Source organism: Chlorocebus sabaeus, chromosome 21 (genome assembly GCF_047675955.1).
Source record: "Chlorocebus sabaeus isolate Y175 chromosome 21, mChlSab1.0.hap1, whole genome shotgun sequence".
NCBI lineage: Eukaryota > Metazoa > Chordata > Mammalia > Primates > Cercopithecidae > Chlorocebus > Chlorocebus sabaeus.
The window spans coordinates 14341986-14367817 of record NC_132924.1 but is presented as its reverse complement, the minus strand read 5'-3'; the positions used below and the strand labels follow the sequence as shown (position 1 = coordinate 14367817).

Below are 25832 nucleotides of genomic sequence, written 5' to 3'. Positions count from 1 at the left end.
AGAAGCCCCTGAAAGACCCAGCTAATGAAGGGAGGAGGTCAGGGAAGTCTTTAGAAGTCACATGACTTCTTAAAATGCGCCGGGACAAATGAGCAGAATTTAGGCAAGCCAGGTGGAAACCAGAAAAACGATCGCGAGCAGAGAGATTCTCAGAGGAAAGGCCTATAGGTTGTCCATCCTGACTGTCTATCCCTGAGATTCAGATGACCCTGAACTCAGTCTCTTAGCCTCAGTGTCCCCATTTGTGAGATCAGAGGAATAGAAAAATTCTGCAGAAACCAAAAGTGCTCTTCCTCCAGGGAGGTCACAAGAGAAATTTCATCAGCGGTTCGTTCTGTGGTCCTTTCCAGGAAAACATCTTCCCCGCCAGCCTCCCACAGAAGAGAGACCTAGATTTCATCTGCCACGTGGAGCAGGCGGTCTCATCATCCCACTCGGAGCAGGGCCCAGGGCAAGTTTTGGAGGATAGTCACCAAAAACTGCTTTGGATTCGGGAACAGAACTGCCTAACCCATCCGCAGCCCTGGGGTCTTGCCCTGCTCCTCTGGCCCCTTCAGGGCAGCGAGGGAAGCAGGGAAAACAGCTTATCAGAGATGGCAGAGAAACTGAGCAAGAATAATTATCCTGGAAAAGACTCTCAGAAGCAACCAACAGAAACTTCGAGGCTCCAGATCCAAACAGCTGAGAATGTGGGGCCTGAGCCACGCTCTGACTCCACTCCCACCACACAAGGAGAAACAAGAGCTGCTTTTCTGGACGACTTGAACAACTCCTGCTGTGCTCTGGAAGGTAGTGTCGTTTTTCATCCCCAGACTGATCTGGGTACTTATTCCCAGGCAAAGACTTCATGAGCACCAAGCCCCAACCCTCAGAGATGAGGCAGTCATTTTTCCTGCCCTCTAGGAGACACCAAGCCAAGAGTCAATGAGATGAGTCAGGGGGTACCAGGGAAGATGCCAGACGGGAAGGTGGGGAGGAGGTCACAGCCAACTGAGTTAGGAATGGGAGGTGAGGCTGGTACTGTTACGATCCCCTTTATCCTGTTAAGGAAACAGGATCTGACATTCTAGGCAACTTGTTCAAGGTCACCCACCTGGTCAGGCAAAGGAAGTGGGAGGGACTCAGGACTATCTGGCCTTGAGACTACTCTTAACTTCTTCCCAGCTGCCTGACCACACCATCCACTCTGTGCAACTGGACCAAATCATCACTTTGTTCAACCCTCTCTTACATTAGACTCTGGTGACCTTCACACCCAGAGCCAATTACATGCTATTCTGTCCATCATAATGCCAAAAACCCTGTTGGCCGAATGACGACATGAATTTGCGTCAAATGGGTGTGGTGTTAGGGCACCCATTTACAGGAGGTGACACTGTTGTTTGCCTGAGAGCTCACAGTCAGGAAAACTCAGTGCAGTGCTGGGGTTCTCTGGCCCTTTGTCAGGGAGCCTCTCCTAAAGTCTCTCCAAACTGCTACTCACACCAAAGCCAGATGGCCCCACTGGCCGCACTGCCCTTGTTGGGGTAGCAATGGAAGGGGATGCCCCAGCCACACCTTTGTTTCGGAAAAATTGATTTGGGTGCTCATTCATGCAGTGTCTGTGGTTATATTCCCTGGCAGTGTCTCAAGAAAGGAGAAGAAAAACCGGGCTCCAGTATCCCCATGCACTGTGTTTTGGCTGGGGCGGCTGCTCCCCAGGTTCCCCACACCTCGTCCAGAGGCACATGAAAGGAAGCCTCTCTGGATCCCCAGTCAGCACCTGGGCCCCTTCCAGAGCTTCGCTTCCCCAGCCCAGGGCCTCCCCACTTCCCAGGCTGTAACTGCGAGTTTCCAAGAAATTAGACAAAAACAGGGCATGAACAAGTATCTGAAAAAGGGAATGTGCATGTTTTCCATCCTTAGCCATCCAAAAAAAATCTCAAATTTGAAAGCAAAAGTCTCCAACATTTAGCTGGAAAAAAAAGAAAAAAGCAGTAATATGCCAAGAGTGGCCTCTTCCTCCTAGTATGCCATGCAGAGGGCAGGGGAGTCTGGGCAAGAACCTCCCGCCACCAATCTCCTTCCTCCCTGAGCCCTTCTCTGCAGACTCATTCTTGCTCCTCCCCTGTAGGAGTTTTAGAAGATGTGTTGGAAGCTTGTCATTGCAATGAAGATTGTCTTTGCTGCCGCAAAAATCTGATAATTTGTATCCCTAGATCAAGGGAGGTATATGAGCAAGGACTTGGATATTTTTCCTTATTTCTTATTTTCTGTCACTGAAGTTAGTATTTCCCAAAGACCAACTGAAAGAGAAGCAGGAAACATTATACAGGATGGAGTTACAAAGCTCTACAGGGTGTTCAGAGAACTGTGAAGTTGGAGCATGAGCAAATGCCTGTGTTTTGCCTTAAGATACTGAGTCTCAGCCGGGCACGGTGGCTCACACCTATAATCCCAGCACTTTGGGAGGCCGATGAGGGCGGATCATGAGGTCAAGAGATCAAGATCATCCTGGCCAATATGGTGAAACCCCGTCTCTACTAAAAATACAAAAATTAGCTGGGAGTGGTGGCACGCACCTGTAGTTCAAGCTACTCTGGAGGCAGAGTGAAGTGGGGAGATAGGAGAATCACTTGAACCCAGGAGGTGGAGGTTGCAGTGAGCTGAGATCACACCACTGCACTCCAGCCTGGGTGACAGAGCAAGACTCTGTCTCAAAAGAAAAAAGAAGGCCGGGCGCGGTGGCTCAAGCCTGTAATCCCAGCACTTTGGGAGGCCGAGACGGGCGGATCACGAGGTCAGGAGATCGAGACCATCCTGGCTAACACGGTGAAACCCCGTCTCTACTAAAAAATACAAAAAACTAGCCGGGCGAGGTGGCGGGTGCCTGTAGTCCCAGCTACTCGGGAGGCTGAGGCAGGAGAATGGCGTGAACCCGGGAGGCGGAGCTTGCAGTGAGCTGAGATCTGGCCACTGCACTCCAGCCTGGGTGACAGAGCAAGACTCCGTCTCAAAAAAAAAAAAAAAAAAAGAAAAAAGAAAAAAGAAAGAAAAAAAAAAGATACTAAGTCCCTTGAGACTCTTACTGGAACACCTGGCCCTTTCCTCTCTTCCTTTTTCTCTTCCCAAACACACGAATCCTCAGCTACAACTCAACAAAGTGGGCTTTACACTTGGCAGGCCTGGCTAGAGGCACCTCAGCTTTTCCATGTCTTAGAACCTTTTCGGAATTTATGTAACCTTGGTGTTTGTGATGGTTCATATCAGATGTCAACTTGACTGGGCTAAGGGTTGCCCAGATAGCTGGTAAAATGTGATTTCTGGGTGTGTGGGTGGGATGTTTCTGGAAAAGCTTAGCATTTGAATGGGTAGACTGACTAAAGCAAATCCATCCTCACCAATTTGGGTGGGCACCATCCAGTCCTTCAGGGGCCCAAGTAGAACAAAAAGGCAGAAAAAGGGTGAATTCTTCCTCTTCCTCCTTGAGCTGGAACATTCATTTTCTCTTGCCCTGAAATATCAGTGCTCCTGGTTTTCAGGCCTTTGGACTGAGACTGGCAATTACACCACAAGCTTTCCTGCGTCTCCAGTTTGCAGACGTAGGACTTAGCCGCCATAATTGTGTAAGCCAATTCCTACAATAAATTTCTTCTAAACTGGGCGCAGTGGCTCACGCCTGTAATCCCAGCACTATGGGAGGCAGAGGCGAGCAGATCAGGAGATCGAGACCATCTTAACATGGCGAAACCCCGTCTCTACTAAAAAATACAAAAAATTGGCTGGGTATGGTGGTGGGAGCCTGTAGTCCCAGCTACTTGGGAAGCTGAGGCAGGAGAATGGCGTGAACCCAGGAGGCAGAGCTTGCAGTGAGCCAAGAATGCGCCACTGCATTCCAGCCTGAGCAAGAGAGCAAGACTCCATCTCAAAAATAAATAAATAAATAAATTTCTTCTTTATATCTGCATATGCCCTATTGGTTCTGTTTCTCTGGAGAACCCTAATACAGCACCTTGTTTCCAAAAACTGCACCTGCACACCAACTTCTGCAAACATGGGCCCTGGGACCCCACTTCGTGGATGCCCACTGCATGGATGCAGAGTCAGGTTTTCTTCTTCTTCTTCTTCTTCCTTCTTCTTCTTCTTCTTCCTCCTCCTCCTCCTCCTCCGCCTCCTCCTCCTCCTTCTTCTTCTTCTTCTTCTCCTTCTTCTCCTTCTTCTCCTTCTTCTTCTTCTTCTTTCTTCCTTCTTCTTCTTCTTCTTCCTTCTTCTTCTTCTTCTTCCTTCTTCTTCTTCCTCCTCCTCTTCCTCTTCTTCCTCCTCCTCTTCCTCTTCTTCTTCCTCCTCTTCCTCTTCTTCCTCTTCCTCTTCCTCTTCCTCCTCCTCCTCCTCCCCTTCCTCCTCCCCTTCCTCCTCCCCTTCTTCTGCTGCTGCTGCTTCTTCGACAGAGTTTTACTCTTGTTGCCCAGGCTGGAGTGCAATGGCACAATCTCGGCTCACCACAATCTCCACCTTGAAGGTTCAAGCAATTCTCCTGCCTCAGCCTCCTGAGTAGCTGGGATTACAGGCATGCACCACCATGTCCAGCTAATTTTTGTATTTTCAGTAGAGACAGGTTTTTCCATGTTGGTCAGACTGGTCTCGAATTCCCAACCTCAGATGATCTGCCCACCTCCGCCTCCCAAAGTGTTGGGATTACAGGCATGAGCCACCACACCCGGCCCAGGCTCTTCTTCTTAACATACCTATAGGGACTTCTTGCCCTGTGCCAGCCCCATGGCCCGCTGCTTCTAGAATCACTGCAGTAAAAAATCAGAGCCTGAATGAAGTCAACATTGGTTACCCTGGTTGGATCTGAGATTCCAGATTTTTCTGACTGCAAGAACCTTCACTACCCCTGACACATGCTTGACTGACTCCAGTGATGGGAATCACCCAGCTTGGTAGAAATCAGCCCATTCTTTGCCCAGTAGGAAGGCCTTTCTTGGAGAGCAGTGATAATCTGATGACATCATGACAGATATCTCCCAATGGCTATAAGGGAACAGGAGAGGGAGGCCGGGGAGGGCTCTCTGCAGGGACTGCCTGAGAATCAGGAGTCTGCCGGGCAGACCTTTCTGGAACCATGTGGGTGGAGGAGGGGCAGGCTGCAGGTGCAAAGCAGGAAGCCCTGTAAGAGCTTGGTGTTGGTGTGAGGGGGCAGTGCTCGAGCCTGTGCCAGGGAATGCGAGGAGGTGGCCAGAGGGGACGAAGACAGGCAGTGAGAGAGAGCCCACAGGAGGCTGCCGAGAGCCTAGGCTGGAGAAACATGCAGGAGGGGGCCAGATGGTGGAAGGGCTAAACTCGGATCCTTTTAAATTCAGGTAGATTGTAGTAGGAATTCTGGAGCTGCATCACAAACACCTCTGCGAGCCTCAGTTTTCTAACCTGTAAAATGAAGGTATTAAACCTAAAGCCACATGGACTTTATGAGAACTGGGCGAGATTGCCTTCCTGAAGCTCTTAGCACAGTGCCTGAGTCACAAGGAGAACTTGGCAAACCACGGCTCCGCAGCAGCTGTTTGGGAGGTGCCATCTGCCTGGGCAGGCCTTGGAGATTGTCTGGAGAGGAGAATAAGAGCAACCAGCCTTGAGAAGTGCCCTGGCCTGAGAGTGACCACTGGCCCCACAGGGTCTGGTGCCTTAGGGGTACTCACAGAAATATAGACCAAAGCAGCTAGATCATTGGCTTGGGGCTCTGTGGTTTTGCTTTGTGGGCCGGGCGTGGTGGCTCATGCCTGTAATCCCAGCACTTTGGGAGGCTGAGGCAGGAGGATCACTTGAGGTCAGGAGTTCGAGACCAGTCTGGCCAACATGGTGAAACCTTGCCTCTACTAAAAACACAAAAATTAACTGGGCATGGTGGTGAACGCCTGTAATTCCAGCTACTCAGGAGGCTGAGCCATGAGAATCGCTTGAACCCAGGGGGCAGCAGTTGTATTGAGCTGAGATCTCACCACTGCACTCCAGCCTGGGCAACAGAGTGAGATTCTGCCTCACATAAAATAATAAATAAATAAATAAATACATAAAATTATGAAACAGAGAAGGGAATGTCTATTCAAATGTTTTATGTCCACTTGGCAGCGATCCCCTGGAAACCCTAAAGCTCTTTGCAGCTACCTGACTGGCGGCTGGGAGTCCCACAGAAGGGAAAAGCGGGTTCTGCTGGCTCCCTCTGTTGCTTTGCCTGGAAAAGCCTCTTTCCGCTTATTCTAGAAAACTTTCAACTTGGCCAGGCGTGGTGGCTCATGACTGTAATCCCAGCACTTCGGGAGGCCAAGGCAGGTGGATCACCTGAGGTCAGGAATTCAAGACCAGCCTGGCCAACATGGTAAGACCCCGTCTCTACTGAGAATACAAAAAATTTAGCTGGGCATGGTGGCAGGCGCCTATAATCCCAGCTACTCGGGAGGCTGAGACAGGAAAATCACTTAAGCCCGGGAGGCGGAGGTTGCAGTGAGCCGAGATCATGCCATTGCACTCCAGCCTGGGCAACAAGAGCGAAACTGTCTCAAAAAAGAAAAGAAAACCTCCAGGTCATCCACCAGATTTCTGCTAGGAGCTTGCCAGGCTGCCCCGCATCACATGATTGATTGGAGTGTAATCTTCTGGTCTAGACGTCTCTGACTCAGAGCCGCACAAATTTTTGGGAATAGTTTTCATCTCTACAACACCCCTTCCTACCTTTCATGCTGTATGTCCTTTGCACAACATACTAGTTTCTAAAAATTAGACTACAGCTGTCTAGTTTTCTGGAAAACGATGTCATTTTCTAAAAAGAAATGAACCCTAGGAGCGGAAAGCTGTGACTGCCCACCCATCCCGGTGCACAAGTCTCCACAGTGCCCAGCCCCATATGCTCAGGTCCTCTTCTGATGCCACCGCAGGCACCACAGTCATTAACTAAACTTCCCTCAGTGCTGCTGTTGTGTCAGTTTTCCTCATACTCACCAGGAACTAAAAAACACTCCTTGAATCAAAGTAAGCATTATCACTTAGATTTACCCAGATTTTATTCCCCAAGTACCATCAAAAGAAACTAGTGGCTGGGTGCGGTGGCTCACGCCTGTAATCCCAGCAATTTGGGAGGCTGAAGAAGGTCGATCTTCTGAGGTCAAGAGTTCGAGACCAGCCTGGCCAGTATGGTGAAACCCCGTCTCTACTAAAAATATACAAATTAGCTGGGAGTGGTTGTGCACACCTGTAGTTCCAGCTACTGAGGAGGCTGAGAGAGGAGAATAGCTTGAACCCAGGAGGTGGTGGTTGCAGTGAGCCAAAATGTGCCACTGCACTCCTGCCTGGGTGACAGAGCAAGACTCCATCTCAAAAAAAAAAAAAAAAAAGAAAAAGAAAAAGAGGAAAAAAAGAAACTACCAAGACCCATGCCGGGCACAGTGGCTCACACGTGTAATCCCAGCACTTTGGGAGGCCGAAGCGGGTGGATCGCCCGAGGTCAGGAATTTGAGAACAGCCTGACCAATATGGTAAAACCCTGTCTCTACTAAAAATACAAAAATTAGCCTGGCGTGGTGGCTCATGCCTGTAATCCTAGCTACTTGGGAGATTGAGGCAGAAGAATCACTTGAACCTGGGAGATGGAGGTTGCAGTGACCGGAGATGGTGACACTGCATTCCAGCCTGGGTGACAGAGTAAGACTCCATCTCAAAAAAAAAAAAAAAAAAAATTAGCAAGACTCAAGACTCTGCTTCTGGTTTCCTGGGTAGGATTCCAGAACCTTCTCTGCGGTGTCTAGACTTGGAGAAGAAAGCTCTGTGGCAATGTTCTTAGGTCAGCATCCTGCTCACTCCCATACGTGGGCCTGGGACATTGCTGGCACAGCCTGTGCGGGGGCAATGAGCAGGTAGGAATCTGACAGCAGCCAGAGTGGAGGTGATGCGAGACACCTGTGTGACCAGACGCTCCCTCTCCTTCCCTTCCTCCCTCCTTCCTCCCCCCTCTCTCTCCTCTTCTCTCCCCTTCTTTTATTCCCCGACCCTGCCTTTTCTTCCTCTCTCCCTCTCCTTTTCTTTTTCTCCTTTTCTTTTCTCTTCTCTCTCATGTTCTCTCTCTCTCACTTCTATCTTTCCTCTGTCTTCCCTTCTTCTCCCCCGTTCCCTCTCTCATCTCTCTCTCACTCTCTTCCTCTCCCTTTAGACTATGGTGGCATAATTTTCTCTCTCCCCTTTCTCTCTCTTCCTCTCCTTTCTCCCTCTCTCACCTTGCCCCTCACTGTCTCTCCCCCTCCCTCAATCCCTCTTCTTCTTTCTCTCTCTTAGGACACATATCCAAAGGACAATAGGACTCAGATGAAAACTGGATGAAAATTGTAAGAACTACTTCTTGGGGCTGAGCCCAGTGGCTCACATCTGTAATCCTAGCACTTCGGGAGGCCAAAGCAGGTGGATCACGAGGTCAGGAGTTCAAGACCAGTCTGACCAACATGGTGAAATCCTGTCTCTACTGAAAACACAAACATTAGCTGGGCCTGGTGGCGCATGCCTGTAATCCCACCTACTCAGGAGGCTGAGGCAGGAGAATCGCTTGAACCTGGGAGGCAGAGGTTGCAGTGAGTAGAGATCACGCCACTGCACTCCAGCCTGGGCAACAGAGCAAGACTCTGTCTCAAAAAAAAAAGAAAAAAAGAAAAAGAATTATTTCTTGGGGCCGGGCACAGTGGCTCACACCTGTAATCCCAGCACTTTGGGAGGCCAAGGCGGGCAGATCACCTGAGGTCAGGAGTTCGAGATCAGCCTGGCCAACATGGCGAAACCCCATCTCTATTAAAAAAACAAAAAAATTAGCCAGGCATGGTGGTGCGCGCCTGTTGTCCCACCTACTTAGGAGGCTGAGGCAGGAGAATCGCTTGAAGGCAATTCAAGGAGAATCAATTACAGGTCACACCACTGCACTGCAGCATGAGGGATAAAGCGAGACTCCAACTCAAAAAAAAAAAAAAGAATTACTTCTCAGAGGACACAGTGAGCCATCATGTTTGGGGTCTTAAGGGATGCCACCCTTGTCTGGTGTCTCTCACCACCTAGCCCTTGGTGAAGAGAGATTCACGTTCGAGCCCAGTTGTCACTGGCAGTGAGATGGAGACCCCATTCCCCTCTGAGCCAAAGGCCTCAGTCATGATATTAAGAAAATAATCCCGGCTGGTCGCGGTGGCTCACGCCTGTAATCCCAGCACTTTGGAAGGTTGAGGTGAGCAGATCACCTGAGGTCGGGAGTTCGAGACCAGCCTGATCAACATGGAGAAATCCTGTCTCTACTAAAAATTCAAAATTAGCAGGGCGTGGTAGCACACGCCTGTAATCCCAGCTACTCGAGAGTCTGAAGCAGGAGAATCGCTTGAACCCGGGACGCAGAGGTTGCGGTGAGCTGAAATCGTGCCATTACACTGCAGCCTGGGCAACATGAGCAAAATTCTGTCTTAAAAAAAAAAAAATAGAAAAAGAAAAAGAAAAGAAAATAATGCCAGCCAGACATGGTGGCTCACACCCGTAATCCCAGCACTTTGGGAGGCTGAGCCAGGCGGATCACCTGAGGTCAAGAGTTCGAGACCAGCCTGACCAACATGGAGAAAGCTCGTCTTTACTAAAAATACAAAATTAGCCTGGTGTGGTGATGCATGCCTGTAATCCCAGCTACTTGGAAGCTTGAGGCAGGAGAATCGCTTAAACCCGGGAGGCGGAGGTTGCGGTGAGCTGAAATTGCACCATTGCAATCCAGCCTGGGCAACAAGAGCAAAATTCCGTCTCAAAGCAAAACAAAACAAAACAACAAACAATATAAAATAATCCCCACTGTAAAGGGTTGCAATGAACAAGAAGATAATTTGGACAAAGCAATCTATGAAACAAAGAGAAACAAGCTATGATGACATTGATATGTGACTTGGGTATTGCACATGAATAATAATTAGTATGTGAGTAGGCAAAATAGCCATGCATGGTGGTGCTCACCTGTGGTCCCAGCTACTCAGGAGGCTGAGGCGGGAGGACAGCTTCGGCCCAGGTGTTCGAGCCTGCAGTGAGCCATGACCATGCCATTGCACTCCAGCCTGGGCAGCACAGTGAGACCCTATCTCTAAAGTAAATATATAAAAATAACATAAAATGCCAGAGCGCGCGTTTACTGTGTGGATTTGGCAAGTTCACTAATTTCTCTGTGCCTCAGTTTCTTCTTCTGTGAAAAATGGAGATGATACCAGAACCAATACTAGCAGGCTGCTGTGAACACTAAGTACATGTTCTGTGATCCATTTAGAGCTGTGTCCAGCACTTCGTGCAAATGTAGCCACTATGACTATCTCACTGTCAGTGGAGGGGCAGCTTATCCCCTAAACATAATGACCACTCAATTAGGGGCTGTCAAGAGAAGACAGCAGCAAAGCAAGCTACTCAGCTAAAGAAGTTGACTTCATCTCCTTCCTAGCTCCTCCCGAAGCCAAAAATTCTGCCAGAGGTGTTTATTCCAAACCTGGCCGATCATGAAAATCACGTTGGAGGAGGGGGCGGTTAAACATTCAGATTCCTGAGCCCAGATCCTCTAAATTCCAGGGCTGGGTCCAGGAATGTGCTTGAAAAAAAAAAAAGGCCTCCACGTTTTGTAGTTACCGCATGATAAAGGAAAATGTACATATTTAAGAGGAGTGCCTTGCTATCTTGGAACGTTATTAACCTGAGCCTCCTTTGTAGTTAAAGACTGTCTTTCATTGGGGAACAAAAATCTGCAGATTTTAAGCTAGTTCAAGAATTGGGCATATTCCCAAGGGTTTGAAGGAAAGCGTTCTGATCTGCGGAATTCCTGAGCTGCACTGCGTGCTCTGAGATCACAGCTCTGGCTGCACTAACCAGCCTGGGCCCTGCTCCGCATGACTCACCCACACGGACCTCAGGAGGGGTTTGGGAGCAAATCTGTGGCAATCAAATAGATTCTTACAATTGGTGAGGCGACCAGAAGCATTGAACCCAAGACAATATGTTGGTTTTCAGAGAAGGTATTTTGAAGGAGCTCCACTGAAATCCACTTTCTTTTTTTTTGTTTTTTTTTTTTTGAGGCGGAATTTTTTGCTTTCGTTGCCCAGGCTGGAGTGCAATGGCACTATCTCGGCTCACTGCAACCTCCGCCTCCCAGGTTCAGGCGATCCTCCTGCCTCAGCCTCCTGAGTAGCCGGGATTACAGGCGCGTGCCACCACACCTGGCTAATTTTTGTATTTTTAGTAGAGGTGGGGTTTCACCAAGTTAGCCAGGATGGTCTCCAACTCCTGACCTTGTGATCTGCCCGCCTTGGCTTCCCAAAGTGCTGGGATTACAGGCGTGAGCCACTGCGCCCAGCCCTGAAAACCCACTTTCTATGCAAAGGGCAGAAGAGTTTCTCCAACAGGTGGCCCAGATTATAAAGCCGCAAGGAAGGAGTGCTGCCCTTGCCGGACCACACTCACACGTGTGTTAACCACATTATTCCCGCATACTTGCCTCAGTAGCTCTCAGGGCCTGCTGGCCAGAATGACCAAAGTCATCTTGTTCAGAGGCTGCCAAGTAGCACCCGGAGAAAAAACCCAGGCTACCCCCAGGGCTGACTCAGATTGTTTTGTGAATTTACATCTTTTCTTTTCTTTTTTTCTTTTTTTTTTTTCTTTTTTTTGACAGAGTCTCACTCTCTGACCCAGGCTGGAGTGCAGTGGAGTGATCTCGGCTCACTGCAACCTCTGCCTCCCGGGTTCAAGCAGTTCTCCTGTCTCGGCCTCCTGAATAGCTGAAACTAAGGTGCACACCACCATGCCTGGCTAATTTTTGTATTTTTAATAGAGACAGGGTTTCACCATGTTGGGCAGGCAGATCTCAAACTCCTGACCTCAGGTGATCCACCCACCACAGTCTCCCAAAATGCTGGGATTACAGGCACAATCCACCACGCCCGGCTGTGAATTTGTATCTTTACATGATGATAAAACAGAGCATCACACCATAATCCAACGTGGCTGTTGCCAACTTGTACACTCTGCAGATCCCAAATGAAAGTCCCCTCGCCCTCTCTCTGCATGCCTCTGAACTCCCTTGAAGTGTGCCATTGCTTAGGAGGTTAGGGCTCTGCCCTGGTCTTTTTGATGCCGGGCTAGCCCACAGAGACTGGTGCATTGCTGCTTTTGGGGTGGTTGTTTTTTCCAGCAGCATTACTTTCTATTTCTAAATAAGTAAATAAATACTCAGGCATGTCACTGTTTTCCTTCCACTCTGGAAATCAGAGTCCAGCATGATGAAGCACAGCAGTTACTGGTCCCCCACCTCTGTCCCACCTTCCTCTCCCCAGTCAACAGCCCCAACCACGCAGAGCAGTAAATGATTTCTCAGCATCAGGCACCTACCCAATGCCCATTACAACGGACAGAAGATGAAGCCTTACCTTGCCCTCCCTTGGCTCTGGAGAGCAAGCTGGGCGATGGCAGAGGAATCTGGACACAGCAGGTCATGGCCACATGCCTCTGTGGCGCCTGAGCTTTCTGTGAACCATTTGGCTGCTGCTATGGGACTCTTTAAAAGTCAAATTTTTTGGCTGGGCGCAATGTCTCACGCCTGTGATCCCAGCACTTTGGGAGGCCGAGGCAGGCGGATCACAACGTCAGGAGATCAAGACCATCCTGGCTAACACGGTGAAACCCCGTCTCTACTAAAAATACAAAACATTAGCTGGGCGTGGTAGCGGGTGCCTGTAGTCCCAGCTACTTGGGAGGCTGAGGCAGGAGAATGGCGTGAACCTGGGAGGTGGAGCTTGCAATGAACCGAAATGGTGCCACTGCACTCTAGCCTGGTGGCTCTGTCTCAATAATAATAAAAAAAGGTCAAATTTTGGGCCGGGCGCGGTGGCTCACGCCTGTAATCCCAGCACTTTGGGAGGCCGAGGCGGGCGGATCACGAGGTCAGGAGATCGAGACCACGGTGAAACCCCATCTCTACTAAAAATACAAAAAATGAGCCAGGCGCGGTGGTGGGCGCCTGTAGTCCCAGCTACTCGGGAGGCTGAAGCAGGAGAATGACGTGAACCCAGGAGGCGGAGCTTGCAGTGAGCCGAGGTCGCGCCACTGCACTCCAACTTGGGCGAGAGAGCGAAACTCTGTCTCAAAAAAAAAAAAAAAAAGTCAAATTTTTTGATAAGAGGTTGAGACAGGAGGATCGCTTGAGGCCAGGAGTTCAAGACCAGCCTGGGCAACATAGTGAAACCTTGTCTTTACAAGAATGAATAAATAAATAAATAACTAGCAGGGCATGGTGACATGCACCTGTGGTCCTAGCTACTTGGGAGGCTGAGGCAGAAGGATGGCTTGAGCTCAGGAGTTCAAGGCTGTAGTGAGCCATGATTGTGCCACTGCACTCCTGTGTGACAGAGCAAAACCCTATGGCTACAAAATAATAAAATGAAATGAAATTCAAGCAATTAGATAGTCTCAGCAATTAATATAAAACCTTCTTCCTAGCCTTGCAGACTTCAGAATTCATTTTAGGCAAGAGAATCTTCATTCTGCAAAGGAAAGCCGCAGAAATTTATAACAATGAACCACAAACTTACAGGTTGCCTGAGTCAAGGCTTTCTTCATCTTATCTACCAGGAACAGAATGAGGGGTACATTAGCCACAGCAACTGCTTGCAGCTCTCTGCCTCCCCAGGCCACCAGAGTATGTGTCTGACCCAGCACCTTCACCCTTCTTCGTGGGCTCAGTGTAAGAAGAAACGCTTTGAATTGAACATACTTGTTTCTATACAAGAAGGACAGGTTTGTCTTTCCAACATTGAGGTTCCTATATGTTTTAGTTTGGTGGGGTTTTTTTGTTGTTTTTGTTTGCTTGTTTTGTTTTGTTTTGTTTTTTGACACAGTTTCACTCTTTGTTGCCCAGGCTGGAGTGCAGTGGCGTGATCTCGGCTCACTGCAAACTCTGCCTACCAGGTTCAAGTGATTTTTCTGTCTCAGTCTCCCAAGTAGCTGGGATTACAGGCACCCGCCACCACACCCAACTAATTTTTCTATTTTTAGTAGAGATGGGGTTTCACCGTGTTGGCCAGGTTGGTCTCAAACTCCTGACCTCAGGTGATCCGCCCACTTGGCTTCCCAAAGTGCTGTGATTACAGGTGTGAGCCACCGTGCTTGGCCAGTTTGGTTGATTAAAAGGTTCTTTTTTTTTCTTTTGAGATGGATTTTTTTTTCTTTTGAGACGGAGTCTTGCTTTGTCGCCCAGGCTGGAGTGCGATGATGCAATCTTGGCTCACTGCAACCTCCACCTCCAAGTTCAAGCAATTCTCCTGCCTCAGCCTCCTGAATAGCTTGGACTACAGGTGCCCGCCACCATGCCCAGCTAATTTTTTTGTGTTTTTAGGAGGGACGAGGTTTTGCCATTTTTGCCCAGGCTGGTCTTGAATCCCTGGGCTCAAGCGATCCACCTGTCTTGGCCTCCCAAAGTGCTGGAATTACAGACATGAGGCACCGCGTATGGCCTAAAAGGTTCTACTTATTTAAAAGCCTCATCCAGGTGCGGTGGCTCATTCCTGTGATCTCAAGGTGGGAGGAATTGCTTGAGGCTAGGAGTTTGAGAATAGCCCTGGCAACATAGCAAGATCTTTTCTCTACAAAAAAATAAGAAAAAAAAATGAGTCTGGCATGATGGTAAACACCTGTAGTCCTGGCTACTGGAGTGGCTGAGACAGGAGGATCATTTGAGCCCAGGAGTTTGAGGTTGCAGTGAGCCTGTATTGTGTCATTGTAATACAGGAGTGCTGGGAAGGGAAGAGTGTGGTCCCTTTGAATGATATGGAAGTGGGAAAGGGAAGTGCTGGGAGGAATCTGAACATAGCAGGTCATGGCCTCTGCTGTGCCTCAGCTTTCTGTGGACCATTTGGCTCCTGCTATGGGACTCTTATAAGTTTATATATATATATTATATATATATATTATATATATATTATATATATATTATATATATTATATATATATAATATATATATATATTTTATATATATATATATAAAAGATCCAGCCACTTGAGGATGCAGGGCTGCTTGAGGCCAAGAGTTCTCAAGACCAGCCTGGGCAACATAGTGAGACCTCATCTTTACAAAAAATAAAATAAACAAATTAAAAACTATCAGGGCATGGTGGCATGCACCTGTGGTACTAGCTACTTGAGAGGGTGCGGTCCCTGGCTAGGGCTCCAACCCCACAGACCTAGGTGAAGACAGGCACTTCTGCCTTCATGCCCAAATATTACATTTTCCAAGATCACCCTGGCCTACGATGCCCCCATCTTGAGTCTATAAAAACCCAAGACCCTAGCAAGGCAAAGACACACAAGCGGCTGGACGTTGTGAGGAATACATTGGTGGAAGAAGACACAAGTGGCTGGTTGTCAAGAGCACGCCAAAGGAAGAGCACACTGACAGGCCAGCACATAAGCAGGCCAACAACTAGCAGAACCACATGGAGTTTGACTGGGGCAGCTGGAAGAGAGCCCAGGCTGCCAAGCGGCCAGACTCCAGGGGAAAACGATCTCCCTCTGGCTCCCCCGTCTGCTGAGAGCTACTTCCACTCAATAACACCTTGCACTCATTCTCCAAGCCCACGTGTGATCTGATTCTTCCAGTACACCAAAGCAAGAAACCCTGGGGTACAGAAAGCCCTCTGTCCTTGGGACAAGGTGGAGGGTCTAATTGAGCTGACTAACACAAGTTGCCCATAGACGGCAGACTAAAAGAGCACCCCGTAACATGGGGCTTCAGAAGCTGTAAACATTCATCCCTAGACATTGCCAGGGGGTCAGAGCCCCACAGCCTGCCCGTCTGTATGCTCCCCTAGAAGCTTGAGCAGCTGGGCGCTGAAGAAGTGAGTCACACCCCCATCACTCTCCCTGCAAGGGGAGCAAGGGAACCTTTCCCATTTCAACTGAGGGCTCCCCCAGGATCCTGGAATGTGAGTGTAAACAAATGTGAAACTGTCGGGTCTGCCTCTCTTCCAAAACCCTACCATCTCTCTCTTTCCTGCGGGTATGAAGCTGATTCCCTTCAGAAACTGGGCCCTAACTGGCTATTTGAAACCCCCAGACTTTTTTTTTTCTCTCATGCAGCTCAAAATGGCTCTTATCTCTTCCTTTATAATGTGAAGAGTTTTGCTGCAGGCTGCAGCAATGTTACTAAGTAAAATGACCATTAGGTTCAGCCATCAAAGGTGCAGATCAGACCAGTTGTTCCTAGAGGTGCCATGTATGCCTGCACCTTGACAGGCACAGGCATGCAGTGCTAAGGGCACCTCTCCTTATCCTTTTCCCTCCCAGTTCAGGCACCTAGGTATGCCCGCAGCAGGCAAAGACCAAGCCCAACAGCCATGAGTGGGTGCGGGAGAAAGCGGTGACAGTAGCCCTGAACCCACAGTAGCTGCAATCCCATAGGGCCAACGGATGGGCACTTTCTTTCTTTCCCTGGCCAAGGAATTAGACCTGGTCTGAACTGGGGGAAAGACATAAGGAATAGAAAGACCCAGTTGTACTAAGCAAGAGGTTCTTCCCCCAGAATCTTCACTTTTTTCCCCTTAAATTGTTTTTCTCTTTTTTCTTTTACTAAGTGAGAGTGCCCCCCCACCAACCCCCACTCTGTTTCTGATAGGGAAGTTAACAGAGGAAGAACCCTTGCTGGCTGAGAATTGCAAATTTGACAGGGAACATTTGAGACACTCTAAACACAAATAGCCTCTAAAACGTCTTCTCAGGCTGGGCGTGGTGGCTCAACCCTGTAATCCTAGCACTTTGGGAGGCCAAGGAGGGCAGATCACGAGGTCAGGAGATTGAGACCATCCTGGCTAACACCGTGAAACCCCGTCTCTACTAAAAATACAAAAAAAAATTAGCTGGGCGTGGTGGCGGGCGCCTGTAGTCCCAGCTACTAGGGAGGCTGAGGAAGGAGAATGGCGTGAACCCAGGAGGCGGAGCTTGCAGTGAGCTGAGATTGTGCCATTACACTCCAGCCTGGACGACAGAGCGAGACTCTGTCTGTAAATAAATAAATAAATAATAATATCTTTTCAGTCCCAAACTGGATTCCAAGCTTCAGGCAGAGGCCCTAGAAAGAAATCCAGGTCTGAGGGATCCAAAGCCAGGCAACAGACATAGTGTAAATGGGCAGGACCAATTCCTGCTGACTAAACCCCCACACTCCATGGAAGGAGGCCAGGCTTCGTGGCATAAACAGGCCCAGGGAACTCAGTTTACCAACAGCAGGGAGAAAGGGAGGTGTAGGTGAGGGCAGTTAATTCCTGTTCTCCAGGTTTTCCCTGCTTCATGGATACATACCACATCGATACCCATGGCTGGCACCTGCCAAGGTTGCCGGGGCTCAGGGATAAAGGGTGGAGAGTGAAGGGAGGATGCTCGCTTTCTCTCTCCATCACACCCTGAGTTTTTTCGGAGAGAAGGAAGGGAATGAGAGGCACCTCTATTCCCTGTCTTTCAGAATGGGCAACCAGTTCTGTTCACCACCCCCAGCTTATACTCCTCTGGAGTGTACCCTGAACCACTGGAACTGCTTTGACCCTCAGAGTCTGGAGGAAAAGTGTCTCATAACCCTCTGCAAAAAGGTTTGGCCAAATGACGATTCACAGGAAGGACTGGCTTGGCTTCCGGGAGGAACCATTCATTTCAATACAATCTGGCAGTTGGAACTTTTCTGTAGATGTGAGGGCAGGTAGTCTGAGGCCCCGTATGTGCAGTCTTTCTATACCTTGCAAGAACCTTTGCCGACAGTGTAGGATTGATCCAGCCTTCCTGTTTGCCATCTCAAGGAAGGATGCAAGGGGCAAACCCAGGGAAGTAAAGGCATGAGTGCCAGTGGCACCCCAAGCAGAGAAGCCAGCTCCCTCAAGCCCTGCTCCTCCAAGTCCACCCCTACTTCCTTCTACAGCTTCAGTCTCTCACTTGCCCCTCCTAAAAATCCTTCCCCTAAACAAGCCCCAGTCTCACTTTTGCCCCTCCAACAAATGCCCAGTGAATTTGGGCCCAGTAAGGTCCGGGTCCCTTTCTCCCCATGGGACTTAAAGTAAATTGAGGGGAATCTTTGCAAGTTTTCAGATGACCCTGATAGATAAATAGAGGCTTTCCAGAATTTCACCCAAATATTTGAACTCTCCTGGAGAGATGTTATGTTACTTTTGAATCAGACCCTGATGGACACTGAGAAACAGGTCGCTCTGCAAGCAGCAGAGAGATTTGGGGATGAGCTTTGTATCACATATAGCATCAGGGAAGGGCGTGAACATTATCCAACCTGAAGAGAAGCAGTACCAGTGAATGACCCTAAATGGGATCCCAATGACAAGATGGAAGATGGGAAGAGGAGACACTTTCAGGTGTGTGTAATGGAGGGCTTACGTAGGACTCTGAATTATACTAAGTTGTCCATGATCGACCAGAGATTTGGTGAAAATCCCACTGCCTTCCTGGAAAGGCTAAGAGAGGCGTTGGTAAAGCATATCTCTCTATCTCCTGATTCAGTCAAGGGACAGCTAATCCTAAAGGATAAATTTATTACACAGGCTTCCCCTGACATCAGGAGGAAGTTGCAAAAATGGGCCCTGGGACCATATAGTATATAGGAAGACCTCCTGAAAGTGGCTACCTCAGTCTTTCATAATAGAGAAAGGGAGGCCTAGGAAAGAGAGTGGAGATATAGATATTCCCAGGGTGCACCTGTAAATTGCTAAGGATATGACAAGAACAGCTATCTCTCTTCTAAAGTTTATCTGCTCCCATACAAGGTTCAATTTCTTTCACCAGGGTGAAACAACTTGGAGTACAATGTTGTTGTTAGTATATTTTACTCCTTGTCTCGGTAATCTTTGGCACTCAATTCTTTCCTTGTATAATACACATATTTAACCCATACATTCTTAACTTTATAAAACTTGTTTTTTTCTCTCATGCCTAGAAACCCTCAAACTCCAAACAGTCAAGCAACTGGAGCCTCGAACGATGGTTCCCCTTTGCTAGGAACCCTCAGATAGACCTCTGGGAGGAGTCTGACTGCCGTTTTCCCCAAAGCAACGCCCCTGTCAACAGGAAACAGCTAAGACCGGTCATTGTCCATATGCTCGCGGCAGTTAGATATACCTCTTCAGAGGGGGGAAATGATAAGGGAGTGCTGGGAAGGGAAGAGCATGGTCCCTTTAAATGATACAGAAGCGGGGAAGGGAAGTGCTGGGTAGAGGAAGGCAGGTTCCTGACTAGGGCTTCACCCGCATGGACCTAGGTGAGGACAGGCACTTCTGCCTTCACGTCCAAATGCTGCAGTTTCCAAGACCACCCTGGCCCACCACACCCCCATCCTGGGCTTATAAAAACCCAAGACCCTAACAAGGCAGATACACACAAGCGACTGGACGTTTTGAGGAACACGTAGGTGGAAGAAGACATGAGCAGCTGATCGTAGAGGGCACGCAGGCAGAAGAGCACGCTGACAGGCACCGGCATGCCCGCAGGCCATCAACTGGTGTGATGACATGGAGTTTGGCTGGGGCAGTCTGCGGAGAGCCCGGGCTGCTGAGTGGCCCAACTCCAGGGGAAAATGATCTCCCTTCTGGCTCCGCCGTCTGCTGAGAGCTACTTCCACTGAATAAAACCTTGCACTCATTCTCCAAGCCCATGTGTGATCTGATTCTTCCAGTACACCAAGGCAAGAAACCCAGGGATACAGAAAGCCCTCTGTCCTTGCGACAAGGTAGAGCGTCTAATTGAACTGACTAACACAAGCTGCCTATGGATGGCAAACTAAAAGACCACCCTGTAACTCACGCCCACTGGGGCTTCCAAAGCTGTAAACATTCACCCCTACACACTGCCATGGGGTCGGAGCCCCACAGCCTGCCTGTCTGTATGCTCCCCTAGAGGTTTGAGCAGTGGGACACCGAAGAAATGAGCCACGTCCCCAACACACGCCCTGCGAAGAGGACAAGGGAACTTTTCCCGTTTCAGCTGCATTCCAGCAACATAATGAGATACCATGTCTTTAAACAAGTCTGAAAACCGCTGAGCGCCGTGGCTCACACCTGTAATCCCAGCACTTTGGGAGGCTGAGGTGGGCAGATCACAAGGTCAGGAGATCGAGACCATCTTAACACGGCGAAACCCTGTCTCTACTAAAAAATACAAAAAATTAGCCGGGCGCGGTGGCGGGCGCCTGTAGTTCCAGCTACTCAGGAGGCTGAGGCAGGAGAATGGCGTGAACCCAGGAGGCGGAGCTTGCAACGAGCTGAGATCACGCCACTGCACTCCAGCCTGGGCCACAGAGCGAGACTCCGTCTCAAAAAATAATAATAATAAAATAAATAAATAAATAAAATCTGAAGACTACTAATCTACGGTTCTATTGGCATGATTCACAGGTGAGAAAACTGGGGCTGCAGGACCGGGTGCTGAGCCAAGACGGGCACTGAGTTCTTTCTCCAGGTCAGGGCAAGCTCCTTCCTCCTCCACCAGTGTCTTTCCTGACTTGTTTTCTGACCATTCACCCCGGGTTCAGCTTGGAGCAGGGCCTGTGTTTTTACTGCTGAGGCCACATTAACTCTTAACAGTGATTAAACATTGACATCTCGGCCGGGCGCGGTGGCTCAAGCCTGTAATCCCAGCACTTTGGGAGGCCGAGACGGGCGGATCACGAGGTCAGAAGATCGAGACCATTCTGGCTAACACGGTGAAACCCCGTCTCTACTAAAAAATACAAAAAAGTAGCCGGGAGAGGTGGCGGACGCCTGTAGTCCCAGCTACTCCGGAAGGCTGAGGCAGGAGAATGGCGTAAACCCGGGAGGCGGAGCTTGCAGTGAGCTGAGATCTGGCCACTGCACTCCAGCCTGGGCGACAGAGCGATACTCCGTCTCAAAAAAAAAAAAAAAAAACATTGACATCTCAAAACCACACTTCTGAATATCCCCTTCCAAGGGATGCAATGATAAGTCCGGCAGACCTTCAGCAAAGGGATATTACTTTTGTGCCCCCTTGGTCGCAATGTAAAAGTGTTGACTGAAATTAAAAAGGGGAAGTGGTTGTAATTCACCAGGGCCTTTCCTCTTGAATGGTCTTGACTTTAACTTCCACCCTCATGGTGAAGAGCGAAGATTTCTCTGCAATTTCACATTAGTTTAACAAATAGTTTAATGAGCACTAAAATCAGTGCTACCCTATGTTGTCCAACCCCAGAAAGCGTGATTCACATAGAATAGAGTGTGGTTGCTGCCTGTCCTGCAATGGTGGGGTTCACAGCCTTGCCCAAGAAATCTGTTAAGTGTGTACATTAACACAGTGCACCGGGGGAAGGTGATTCACACCAATGCATGGGGGAAGACATTAGCCAGGGGAGGAGAGGGCCATATAAATAAAGAAGCATATTGTGATATGCAAGGTAAAACACAGGTGTAGGGTGCCCTGGAGGAGGTAATGACTGACACGGAAAGGGGTTTAGGGATGTCCCCATGGAGATGGTGACATCTGAAGTGCATTTTGAGACCTCTGCCAAAATCAGTCGTGTCACCACCTGTGTGATTCAGAACCAGCTGGTGAAAAACATCGTGAAGCTTCCTATCATGGAGAGATCCTCTGACAAAAAACCCAGGCCCAACCGATGGCAGATCCTGCCCAGCACACATTTTACAAAGCAAAATTCACACTGTTAGAGGTTGACAGACTCCACCTGCTCCTGTGCGGAGGTCCTGCATTCTTACATCTTGCCCAGAAGAGGTGTCAGAGAGGGGCATGGACTCTGTAAGTTGCAACAGAAGTTGCCTCGGGGGAGTCAGGGTGGAGGTCAGTTTCTACTTTGAATTATCTGTGAGACCCTGGTAAAACTACAGCCAGGATTCAATTCCAAGGAGATTATCAGAGAGACAATCTGAGGTTTAGGTGCAAAGATGTTAATGGCAGGATTGTTTATAATTATGAGAAACATGACAATCAGAAAACATTTCCTGAGGACACTATGGTCAGGGAGCAGTTTCTGTGTTTTAAACGAACAGCCTGCTGTGGTTTTGAATAGCTATGTCCCCTCTAAAACTCATGTTGAAATGTAATCCCCAATGCAACAGTGTGAAGAGGTGTGGCCTAATTGGGAGGTGATTGAGTCATGAAGGCTCTGCCAACCTGATGGGATTAGACGCCTTTAGGAAAAGGCCTGGTGGAGGGAATAAGTTCCCTGGTTGGCCCCTTTGGTTCCTCCCACCTTGTAAGGACACCATGTTCCTCCCCTTGGTTGTATGCAGCAATAAGACACCATTTTGGAAGAGGAGAGCAGGCTCTCATCAGGCATTGAACCTGCTGGCACCTTAATCTTGAACTTTTCAGCCTCTAGAACTGTGATAAAATACATTTCTGCTCTTTATAAATTATTCAGTCTCTGGTTTCTTGTTATAGCAGCACAAACAGTCTAAGACATAGCCTATTGAGACAGGAACTATAATTGTTCCCATTTCCCAGGAACAGGAAATGGGAACTCTAAGAGGGCAGGTTTGAACTCAATCTGCATGGGATTGGCATGGTGTAAATGACGGCTTCAGGCCGGGCACAGTGGCTCACGCCTGTAATCACAACACTTTGGGAGGCCGAGGTGGGCAGATCACCTGAGGTTAGGAGTTCGAGATCAGCTTGCTTGGCTAACATGGTGAAACCCCATCTCTACTTAAAAAAAAAAAAAAAATACAAAGATTAGCCGGGCATGGTGGCACATGCCTGTAGTCCCAGCTACTCAGGAGGCTGAGGCGGGAGAATCACTTGAATCCTGGAGGGGGAGGTTGCAGTGAGCAGAGATTGTTCCACTACACTCCAGCTTGGGAGACAGAGCAATACTCTGTCTCAGGAAAAATAAAATAAAATGATGGCTTCAAAAATTTTCCTTAGCAGAAGATTTTGCTCAAATAATCTAAAGTTATGCAGAAAAGACATGCTTACATACATAAAAACATGCTTAGAAGGAAACTTGGGGGCTGGATGTGGTGGTTCATGCCTGTAATCCCAGCACTTTGGGAGGCCGAGGTGGGCAGATCACAAGGTCAGGAGATCAAGATCATCCTGGCCAACATGGTGAAACCCCATTTCTACTAAAAATACAAAAATTAGCCAGGCGTGGTGATGCACGCCTGTGGTCCCAGCTACTCAGAAGACTGAGGCAGGAGAATCACTTGAACCCAGGAGGCAGAGGTTGCAGTGAGCCTGTGAGAGGTGAAGCCAGTTGGACTTCCTGGGTCAAGTGGGGACTTGGAGAACTTTTCTCCAAGCTAAAGGATTGTAAATGCACCAATCAGCACTCTGTGTCTAGCAAAAGGATTGTAAATGCACCAATTGGCACTCTGTAAAAATGCACCAGTCAGCACTCTGTGTCTAGCTAAAGGATTGTAAATGCACCAATCAGCACTCTGTAAAAACACACCAATCAGCGCTATGTCTAGCTAAAGGATTGTAAACACACCAATCAGCAGATTGTAAAATGGACCAACCAGAGCTCTGTCAAATGGACCAGTCGGTGCTCTGTAAAATGGACCAATCAGCAGGATGTGGGCGGGGCCAAATAAGGGATTAAAAGTTGGCCATGCCAGCAGCAGCAACCTGCTCAGGTCCCCTTCTATGCTGTGGAAGCTTTGTTCTTTTGCTCTTTACAATAAATCTTGTTGCTGCTCACTCTTTGGGTCCACACTATCTTTATGAGCTGTAACACTCACCACAAGGGTCTGTGGCTTCATTCCTGGATTCAGTGAGACCACAAACCCACCAGGAGGAACAAACAACTCCGTATGCGCCACCTTTAAGAGCTGTAACACTCGCTGCAAAGGTCTGGGGTTTTACTCCTGAAGTCAGCAAGACCACAAACTCACGAAGGAAGAAACTCCGGACACATCTGAACATCTGAAGGAACAAACTCCGGACACACCATCTTTAAGAGTTGTAACACTCACCACGAGGTTCTGCGGCTTCATTCTTGAAGTCAGGAAGACCAAGAACCCACCAGAAGGAATAAATTCCAGACACACCGGGATCACACCATTGCACTCCAGCCTGGAGATATGTTAATGGTTACAATCAGGATTGTCTCTTGGGGGTAGAATTACTGGCAATTGTTAACGCACCTTAGACTTTTCTTTCATTTTCTAGTTTCCCACCATACGGTTATATTACTTTCATGATGTGAAAAACCCATACTGCTTGCCAATTACTTAAATTATATATTCGACTGGGCACAGTGGCTCACACCTCTAATCCCAACACTTTGGGAGACTGCGGTGGGCAGATAGGTTGAGCCCAGGAGCTCAAGACCAGCCTGGGCAACATAGTGAGACCTCCGTCTCTACAGAAAATGTAGAAACATCCTCCACAAAATATGCAGAGACATCCTCGTGCCACTAGCCCAAGCTACTCAGGAAGCTGAGACAGGAAGATCACTTGAGACTGTGAGGCAGAGGTTACTGTGAGCCAAGATCGCACCACTGCTCTCCAGCTTGAGTGACAGAGCAAGACTTGTCTCAAATAAATGAGTGAATGATATGTTCTTGCAGTATTGGACCTGTTGGCATCTAAATACCTCGTCTCGAAGATTACAGAAGTGATGTTCAGGATGTTGCTATCCCTGTGAAACCTTCTCCAACCCCCGCCCTCCCTCCTTGACTTAATTGTGGATACTGTTTCCAAGGAAAGTAATTTCATTTCTCCAAATTAAAGTGACATAAAGCAGGTTTTTCACCCTGGTCAGCCCTTGCCACATAGTTGGGATGCCAGAATTCTTTCAAATAGCATGGAAAGTCCCAAAGACCAAACTAGAGTTCAACCTCTAAGTAAATAACTTCTCTTGCCAACATTCCTTTCTGGGGTGAGCCTTCCAACTTTTTCATGCAAGTCAGTCTGTAAACTCTGCAGAAAGTCAGCCTGGTGAGGCCCTATAGTAAACAGCACACCTCCACTCCATATACGTGATTAAGGAGCTGGAATCCAGATCTCTTCAAAGTGTCCTCCATATGCGTTCAGGAAGAGCCATTTGTTACCTGTAATAGACTGCTGAAGCTGATGGTGATTTACTTAGAAAGTAACGAAACAGGATGGGCATGGTGGCACACACCTGTAATCCCAGTACTTTGGGAGGCTGAGGCAGGTGGATCACGAGGTCAGGAGATTGAGAGCATCCTGGCCAAAAAAAGAGAAAGAAAGAAGTAGAAAGGAAGGAAGGGAGAGAGGGAGGGAGGGAGGGAGGGAGGGAGGGAAGGAGAAAGAAGGAAACAGCAGAGGCAAAGCGATGTCTCCAGTGATGGGGTTCTTACTGCCTTTCCTGTTGATGCCTGTACTCTGGTAAAAGTTAAAGGGTAAACGCACTGACAACCCCGGGGCCTTCATCCTGTGTGCTGCAGTGGAGTGAACGTTTGGGAATTTCAACTAAGAAATTAAACGTTGAGCAAAGAGCCTGCTTTCTCCAATATTGGGTGTAAAGTCAAATGGCATTAGGGCTGAGGGCCTGGTATGGCATCTTTGCCTGGGTGGACAGGCTGGTGCAGTGAGTTCAGGGTACACCAGGAAGGCACTGAGGAGCCAGTGCAATCTGGGGTCTGGGGGCAGTAGGACAGGGTTTGTCAAAGTACAAAAATTAAGAGGGCTCTGTGGCAGGAGTAGGGTGAGGGAAGACCCTGAAGGCTGGAGCAGAAGCACTGGCAGCAGCGCCGTGACCAGGCGAGTCAGCTTCATTCTCTGCTGGCTGTTGGTCTTCTGGCTGAATTTGGACAAGCCTGGGCCACTGGCGCTGACTGGTCATAGTTGC

The 25832-nt window shown here is 48.7% G+C and overlaps 1 protein-coding gene across 1 annotated transcript in view; it reads right to left on the bottom strand.

Annotated features, from left to right (window-relative positions):
• Positions 1–24006, bottom strand: part of TNS3 (tensin 3) — a 331575-nt gene extending 307569 nt beyond the window's left edge. The window contains exon 1 of the mRNA XM_073008864.1: positions 23989–24006. The gene's annotated coding sequence lies outside the window, so the exon portion shown is untranslated. The remainder of the gene's footprint in view (positions 1–23988) is intronic.
• Between the last annotated feature and the right edge of the window lie 1826 nt (positions 24007–25832).